The 9578-nt window shown below is 40.3% G+C and overlaps 1 long non-coding RNA gene across 1 annotated transcript; it reads right to left on the bottom strand.

Moving 5' to 3' along the window:
- Positions 1-7671: 7671 nt before the first annotated feature.
- Positions 7672-8434, bottom strand: LOC135336850 (uncharacterized). The gene is made up of 3 exons (XR_010394958.1): positions 8333-8434; positions 8187-8270; positions 7672-7771 (listed from the first exon to the last, which is right to left on the bottom strand). It is a non-coding gene; the product is annotated as an uncharacterized LOC135336850 (long non-coding RNA).
- Positions 8435-9578: the final 1144 nt, after the last annotated feature.

The following is a 9578-nucleotide window of genomic DNA, read 5'->3' as shown; positions in this document are numbered from 1 at the left end:
TGCAAGAACTTGGGTCCGGTGTGATAGGGGTGGAGAAAATGTGGATCAAATGTGGATCATAATTATGCGGAACAGGAAGAGGCAGTATCCAAGGTTTTGGATGTGTTCACTGGTATCATTTGTTTTATCATCTTGATTACGATGATCTTGCGATGATCAATGCACCTATGGTGTTTACATTTTACCGTTCACTTTCTGCCCACTAAGCTCAGCTCGTGCTTTGGATGCATGGAATGCTATAATTACGGTACAAAATATCGTGTTGTGTGTATAGGACGAGTATGGAATAGCCTGGGGTGATGATCAGTCGTTTATCAATGACACTCAATGACACTCACTTGGAAAAAATATTTATTCAATTTCTTGGTCAAGTTAATACACTGAATGTTTAAAACTGAATGTTTAAAGGGTTTTTTGTCAGAATTAATTAGCCGTTTCGATTTGCAGTTTCGATTTGCAGATTGATTTGCTGAGCATGCAGTTTTGACGTTTTGATCTGAATTTTGCAGATCGCAATCGATTTTGCCAAGTAGATCGATTTTTATTTTTGACACTCCGGAACAGCCAGGTCTAGGCCAAGGGGGGGGGGGGGGCACGCTCATTAGCCGACAACACACCCCTCTACTTTTAAAAATGTGTTCAAACTTCCGTATAAAAGTGTCAGCATAAATATTGTGTAATATTGTGCCTCGTGCCTCTGATATAATTTTATTGTTTTCACTCAGGCGGGTATTAGAGTGACTCGTGTACAAACGTATAAGAGGAATGGACCCATGAAGGAGGTGGATATGTCTCCAGCTGCTACACACTCAGAAGTTGCGTGCCGAGGCCATGTCGTCTGATGGTCGATGGGACGATACCTGAGTGACGAAACATGAGTGGGAATGAGTGGGAATAATAATGATAATTAAGGCCTCCTTGAATATGGCCTCCTTGAATAAACTGTGATTCCTGTTGTTGTATGGTGTTTTCCAGTTTTCTTAGCAGTTTTTTTGAATTTGTTGTCCTATGAATTGGGACAGAATGCAGATACTATTTAGGATTTATTCTCACTATCAATTATTTTGTGCATTTTAACAATAGATTCTTGGGGTTTTACAGCTGAGTCAAATACATACGCGACATAGACGCTGGGATGATCGTTAGATCCAAGGTACTGTCGAGGAAAAGAACTCACCCGGCTGGCAAGCCAGGCCCGTATCAAGTACGTGTGTGCTAACTGGGTTGGATGGAACCTCGGCATAAAATTGACTCAAACGGAATGCACATTTGAGTTTTATTATGAGCACCAGACCCGTCATTACCAGTCCACAAGTTTTAATTTCCTGACTTGCTCATTGAAAGGCGGGACCACTCCCATACATGCGGAGTCTGGGTGTGGCTGTGGCTGTCAAACCATAGACCACAAAACATGCAGTTGAAAAGCAATTGACACAGGAGGAAATTGATCAGTTTCCAGCTTGGAAACTAGCTTGTATACTAAAGTGGACAAGTGGAATGCAAGATTGTACACTGTACATCTCCCAGACTAGAAACTACTAATAAATGAACCAAAATTTCTCAAGCAATATCCATACTTGTAAATGTTCAGTTTCCATCCTTGCATATGTCCTGTTGCATATGTCCTGTTGCATGCCAAATATGGACTTGAAAACTTCTAGCGAACTATTTTGTATGCACTTGGAAACTTCTAGCACTGGCAAATACGGCATTGAAGATGCCAAGATCAAGCTTCAAAAACAAGCTTCAAAAACAAGGCTAGATGAACATCTCATAGCTAGATACTAGTATCCTTGATGGGAAGAAGAGTAAGAGTTATTGTATTCTTGAGATACACAAAATAGCCTACCTCTAGAGTGGCTGTCAGAGCTAAAGAAGCTAGCATAGCTAAGAAAGTTTTGGACATTTTTACTTCCCATCAAGGAAACATAATCATAACAACATACTCTATCTTTTGAGGGCCTAAACAGCTACTCTTACCTTGTTTAAGTCCGCCGTATTTGTTGCCAAAGATAATCTATAATAGTTCTAGCAGCTAGCTAAGCAAATACAACGTCATGTGCAATGAATAACATTAATAAACATTATGAATCTCATTAACACATCATCTACATAAAATGTAGGCAATGAATAAAATTAATCTTCCTGACCCAGGCACAGAGCTTCAGTCTGCCCTAAGACCCCCGAGTTTTCAGTATTTGCAAGACAAGACAGGAAATACATACCACAAGTATTTTAATGGTATTCATAAAGATGACATCACAAAAACATTGTTTTAATGAGATTCATAATGATGACACCCTACAACTCTGTCAGATTGTAGTGAAGGGTGATTTTTTTCTGAATTTCCAAAGCTCATAACACAGACCATTTACTGAACTAGAACCTGTTACTAGGAGATAAATATTAGTTCAATATGGAATGTATTGACTCAGCAAGTTTGGACTGCATTGAGATAGTGTGAACAGCTTGCGCAAACTCTCAAAGTTAGCTCATTCTGAATAATCTCTGTGGTTGGTGGAACTCATGGCTGCATATCTCCAGATGTGAATGTGAATGGAACCAGAGACTGCCTAAAGTATCAACTAGTGCATCTGATGCATGTGCATGCTTAGCAGCAAGCTAGAAGGCTTGAAGTCATTCATGAAGTGTTCTATGCTATTGCCATGCCAAGTTGTGCATTTATTTCAAGTTTGTGTAACTGCTTTGCAAACACCATTCATTTGTATTTGTATGGCATTTACCTTGAATATGTTGTAATTTAGATCCTTTTGTTTGATCAACCAATTTTTAGCTTGCTACGTTGATGGTGAACAGCTTGCTCAAACTCTCGAACTTTTTCACAACTTAATGCCAGTTTGACCCAAATTCATATTTTAAAGTGTTTATCGTATGTTAAACTGTCTTCTTATTACATATTTCAACTTAGATAGCTCTAAAAACCTTTACTTTTATCAGAAACAAAGAAAAACTGTTCTCATTAATATATTCATGAGGCAACTTGTAGCACTTCCTGTCTTACAACATTTGGGGTCTTAGGGCAGACTGCTTGTCCACACTTCCACACTTCCAGTATTATTTCCAGTATTATTGAAAAGAGAAACTAACAGCTGAAAGACAAACACACAAACTTTCAGCTACTTGACGATGAGACTTGTGCACCATTCTCCACCTCAGATCATTTGAATAGGTTCACAAGACATAAGTATTCCCTATCTAGACTAGCTGTGATTATTGAATAATAAAACAGCACTGTGTATAATGTAATTATAATTATGCAGACAAACTAACTTCCTTGACATGTTGCAAGGATACCTAAAAAACCCTGTATACTCAAAGTTGTGGCGTAGCTGTTCTCTCATGTTGGTCTGACTTCGCATGGTCTTTTATGTTACCCTACATTTAGGCAGCTACATTCCGGTCAAAATTAATTATAGGCCCAATTTTCTCAGGGTCCTAAACACAAACATCGCGAAAACCGTGCTATTTATTAATCAGGGTTGTTCTGACGCATGCATGACGCATTAATATTTTCAGAGAGATTGTTTAACTGAAATATTGTACCGCAGTTGACGTTGGCGGTTCACTGCGGTAGCACGCATCCTTGACCAGGCAAGCTGTGAAACTGGGTGGCATCATTAAACCTTTAGAAGCCTAGTGCAATTGGTACACTCGACATAATAATTATTTAATTTGGTCACTATATCTTACTGTATGCTGTGGCGATCCTATGCTAACTGTGCCACAAATCGTAGCTGAGCAGATCCAGCTGAGTAATAATTCTGAAATTTTAATTTTGAATCCAGGGTAAATGTTTACGACCCGCTCCCACCACTGAGAACTTCTCTTCTTGGTCTAAACGTCTTTGCTGACTTCTGCTTGTTTTCTAAGCTTTTTTCTAATTTATAGCAACAGCATCCCCTTATCTCAGATTGATTACCGAAAGCAATGTCATATTTATCTCCTGGTTGCGCCTTGATCAATGAAGCTAAGAACTAAAGCAAATGTTGCTGGATATTGAGTATTGCATTTGCCTGAGTATTGCATTTGCCGATTAGATTACAGAATAGATTACAGAAAAGTATCAAGTTTCTCGGACCTCTCGACGACCATCCTATAGAACACACGGTACTATAGTAAACGTTTTTGCTTTCGCTCAATAGTTTGCTGTATGATTGCAACAGAGGTGGGTACGATTATTAAATGGTTTTCATTAACGATCTCCCTTCTGCTGTAGTCGTGTTTTAAGTTCAGTACGAGAGATGGTGCGGGGGTCGATATAATTATGGTGCGCCGGGGGTAGGAGAGTGCCGTATGGAAAGAATGGAGGATAGGGAGGTGGATATTGTAGCGGGGCCAGAGTTGGGTTCAATATAATAGGCAGTATAAGAGTGTCGTCTTTGAGTCACGCAGTGGCTCATGATGTCCACTGCTGTAGCCTAACCACTGCTGTAGCCTAAATAAAGATATACTGAGACCATCTCAAGAGCTTCTTCCTCAAGTACTATTTATTTTCTAACTTGAGGTAGCTAGCAGTATTTTTCAAACGGTCACTTTTCTTTCGATATTTCTGTACGAAGCGTACCTCGAGGCCTCGAGGCAGCAGATCAATCGAGGCAGCAGATCAATGCGCATGCTTACAGCGTGGAGGCATAGAAAATTACCACCGTCTTAAATTATGACGGCCATCCATTCACTCGTAAATTATTCCTACAGGTAGCCCAGACCCCGGGGGTATCTTGATGACCACCCCTAACTAACATTCACAATATTGTATGAGTCAGTCTATGAGGTCGTATCCCTGGGAAATGTTTTGCTTTCTTACAACGTTTGTCCACTGCTTGATGTGTCTTACAAAGTTCAATGGTGATCATGATGTCCACTGCGATGTAACTAACTACAGATGCTAACTACTCTAGAGAACTTAGTCCGCTTCTTCCAGTCACTCCCCTCTGACGCAAGATTAAGCGTACCTCGAGGCAGCACAACATGTGCTGGTACCTGTGCATACCAAGCTTTAGCCTCGATTCAAGCCCAAGGTGGATACTGTCAGTAAAATAAACACGTAGTATACTATTTTGTATTTTGTATTCTAATTTTAGTGGTCTGTGTTACATATAGCTGACACTGAGTTCTTGTTAGTTCTGAGGGATAAACAGCTTGACACTCTACGGATGCTTTTCCTGTGGGTATGGAAAATCTGCTACTTTGACTTTTTTATTCGACAAGAAGCTGGCTTGTGCAAGAACTATTTCAACGCTTCCCCACCCAAACACACAAAAAACACACATAAAAAAAGTATCACATGCAGAGGAGATCAGTTGAAGTATTATAAAGTTGACTGACAAACAGTTGTTATAATTATACAACATGTAGTCCACTGTTTAGTTTGTTGTGCTATACTGCACGTATGTACACTAGGACTTTCAACATCTGACTTTCAACATCTATGCTGTCGTGAAAGATGGGACATTAAAGTGGAGTAGTTGCTGGTAGTTGCTGGTACTCTTGGTGAATTCACATCTAAAGGAGTGCGCTTCGAAAGTATGAAGTGTGGCGTATGTGGTGGCGTATGTGGTTTCTCCAAACTGAGCAACGGAAAGCACACCGCTATAGCGAGATTTGAATGATTTGATTTGAACAAGACTGGAAACCACTCCCCCTTTACGGTTCAATTAATGTCTATGGCACGCCCATTTTAGAGCGCATGCCAAAAGATGCAGCCACGTGTTCGATTGATTTTGAGCTGAAACATAGAGCATAGAGCTAGACAGCATGTCTGTTGATTAAGTCTCTGAATGGTTGGCCAAGAATGGTTTTTCCCAAGGGATACAAGGTGCTTTCACAATTAAATATTCTGTGCCACTTCATACTGTTCATGTTGAGTCAGATGGATGGTAAAGTCAGATGGATGGTAAAGCTGGATGGTTTGGTGTTTTGGCATCGAGTATAAAGTGGCATCGAGTATAAAGAAACCCTGCCAACCTCTCTAGATACAAAGGAATAATTACGTTTAATGAATCAGTAAAAAAATTAGATATAGTTATGTAGGAGTAACCCCTGTATCTGTCACAAGACCAATCCAAGCGTTATCAAGAAAGTACATGCAAACTCACATCTGATGCCTACGTTCGAAACTATCTATCTAGTACCAAATGAAACCCATGTCGATTCATAGCTACAAAACCAGAACCAGATTAAAGAGTGGGACCGGGATACCGGGAAACAATACTAGGATAGTCTACACACACACACTATACCAGAGTATACTTACATAATCTCCAAGAAAAGGGTACTTTAGAGTCAATGCCTTTGCTCATTGTCAATATCATTGTTGATAGCACCCTGATCATATAATTATTTGCGTTCGTTCCGTCGTATACTTCTTCTGAGCCAGTGGTGGGTGTTACAGTATGCATGGACTGGTGGGTGCAACATGGACTGGTGGGTAGTTAGGTGGTTAGGTATTGTTACAGTACGCATGGACTGGTGGGTGGTCGAGGTTTATTGCAGTACAAGTGAGGCAGTACAAGTGAGCAATCATGAACTATATAGTGGGTGGAGTTAGCATGGACTAGTGGATGTGAAGTATTGTTGCAGTGTGCATGGACGGTGGTCAGGTGTGTACATCAGATGTCAAGTATTGTTGCATTGACCATGGACTAGTGGGTGGTCAGTATTGTTACAGTGAGTATGGACTATTGTAGAGTTTATATGTGGTGGACTCTTGCTACAGTAAATACCAACTGGTGGGTGATGAAGTACACACTGCAGTGAGCATGAAGTGGCCTATATGCTAAGGATTTATGAATGACAGTTTATAAGAAAGGTATAAAGAAGGAAGTTCTACAGGAAACATTGCACTATCCTGTAGTAGTAAATGTGAAGGCAGGAAATGTGCCGCAGGAAATGTGCCACAGGAAATGAATGTGCCACAGGAAATGTAGTGGCACAAGGACAGTTAACAAATCCTACAGACAACATCTGGACTGTTACAGGAAATTTAAATATTGCTGTGCAAGTTATACACACAGCAGTGTTAACAATAAAGAGAAAGCTATAATATTAACATAATTATGTTACGCTGGAGACGATTATGCGCCAAGGACGCCTATTGGCGTCACTCTGGTAAGTGGCTGACACGGCCAATTGGCGTCATATGCAGCGATCCGGCTTCTCTCTGCGGTAAAGAAACCAGGGTGAGGCTGCAGCTAGTTTAATGCTACGATACGTCCAGTGAGTTACTGTTCAGGTAAGTATAATATGCAGTCAAAAACTCATACTATGTAGAAAATATTTTTAATACCCGCTTGAATATGCAGCTACTTTACAAATTAAATATTAATTATTGGCAACACTTTCAAAAAATTATATAGAGCTACAATCATGGCCAAGAGGCCACACTAGACAGGTGCTGTAAGAAATTCTGGACAATGGGGACCTGCAGAGATTGACATAGAAGATCTAACAGCTGAGTACAGCGAATGAGTACAGCGAAATAGACAGAGACGTGTGCCAGTCATGGAGGTGGAGGGCAGTGATGATGAATTTTCTGATCAATAACAGTTTAGAGAGGAGCTGGACAGTTACATTACTCCAACCAACAAATAAAATAGCTTCACTCAATGCATGGACTAAAAACAAGACCACAAGTACAACAATAATTATTTTATTAGCAAAAATGTAGATCTGGACAGGACATGACACTGAGGAACACTGAGGAATACTGCTGACCACTGTTGTGACAGTCCTACCACGAACGTCAACCTTCCTGTACAAAGTAATGTGCGTGTATTTGTGAGAGTACGTGTGTGCGTGCGTATATGCGTATATGTGTGTGTGTGCGTATGTGTGTGTGTGTGTGTGTGTGTGTGTGTGTGTGTGTGTGTGTATGCTTGCGTGTGCATATGTGTGTGTGTGTATGCTTGCGTGTGCGTGTGTGTGTGTGTGTGTTTGTGTGTGTGTGTGTGTGAGTGAGAGAGTGTGTGTGTGAGTGAGAGTGCGTGTGGTGGTGTGTGTGTCTGTGCGTGTATGTGTGTGAGTGAGAGAGTGTGTGTGTGAGTGTGAGTGAGAGTGCGTGTGGTGGTGTGTGTGGTGGTGTGTGTGTCTGTGCGTGTATGTGTGTATGATTATGCTTGCGTGTGTGTGTGTGTGTGTGTGTGAATTTACGCGAGGATGTGTCTAACCATGTATTCCACCCTTGACAGAGGCGAAGGGGCACTGGGCAGTGACAGCAAGTACTCACGGACAGCAGTAGCCACAGACACAGACTATTGTTACTCAAAGAATTATTTCAAAAAACACTCTAGGTTATAGTAGTACCCTGTCTCACCTCGCTGCTACTGCCACTGTTCCTCTGTTCACGTTCACTGTACATACGTGGCCCCATCTCTGATTATTGGATCCAGCCACACCTACACAAAGAAGGCTAATCAATGCTTTTCAGCACTAAAAATTCTAGATACAACTACTATCTATCATGTACAGTCAGTACTAACCATACAGCTTCTAGCGATTCTACATACAATGTAGGCATGGAACACAGTACTGTAAGCAACTACAACCGATTGAATTTTTAATATTTTAATCTTACGGCCTGTCTATAATATGATGCAGGCGACTCTAAACATTCAGTAGACTTCTTTTTGCATATGCATAATTATACCACGTTATACAGTGTTACATGTTAGACATTATACAGTATACGATCAACGTATATAATATCACACTTCCTCACAACTGTACACTCAATGCATAATTATACCACGTTATACACATGTTATACACAGTGTTATATACATGTTAGACATTATACAGTATAAAGTCAGTATAAAGTCAATGTCACACTTACCGAAGTTACGCACAAATGGGACCCAAAATACCAGTATAATGTGCATAATTATTTACATGTTCATGTTAGACATTATACAGTAACACTTACCGAAGTTACGCACAACTGGGACCCAAAATACCGACCCAAAATACCAGTATAATGTGCATAACATGCATAATTATACCACGTTATACACATGTTATACACAGTGTTATACACATTATACAGTATAAAGTCAATGTGTATAAATGTCACTTACGCACAACTGTGCCAGTGTAATGTGCATAGTGTAATGTGCATACATAATAATTTATTATTTACCCATGTTATTCCCATTACTGTTGTACACTGTGTTGTACACACATGCTGGTTGTACACAGCTGGAAAGTTTGTTATGTAACCTATAACCATGCATGTGTAAAGCCATTAATTAGGTTAAAAGTTAATTAGGTTAAAAGGTCAAAATTAATGCCACATGGCTGCGTGTAATAAAGAAAATAAGATGGTGAGTATATATAAAACAGCACAGAATTATAGATCTATTACACCATAGGAGAGGGATTGGAACGGCCCATGCGTGTCACGGGTGTACCCACGCAATAGAATTGGGAGTTTGGCGCCCAGAAAAGCAACTGGTGTGGTTCCCAAGGACACTGCTACTCTGAGAAACCTTCTGCACTTGCGCAGTTGCACTGCAAGTACTTCTAGAGTACTTCTAGATATAGAGCATTAACTGTACCACGTG

This window comes from Halichondria panicea, chromosome 6 (assembly GCF_963675165.1).
Source record: "Halichondria panicea chromosome 6, odHalPani1.1, whole genome shotgun sequence".
Taxonomy (NCBI): domain Eukaryota; kingdom Metazoa; phylum Porifera; class Demospongiae; order Suberitida; family Halichondriidae; genus Halichondria; species Halichondria panicea.
The sequence above is the reverse complement of the archived record's forward strand: the minus strand, read 5'-3'. Positions and strand labels throughout refer to the sequence as shown.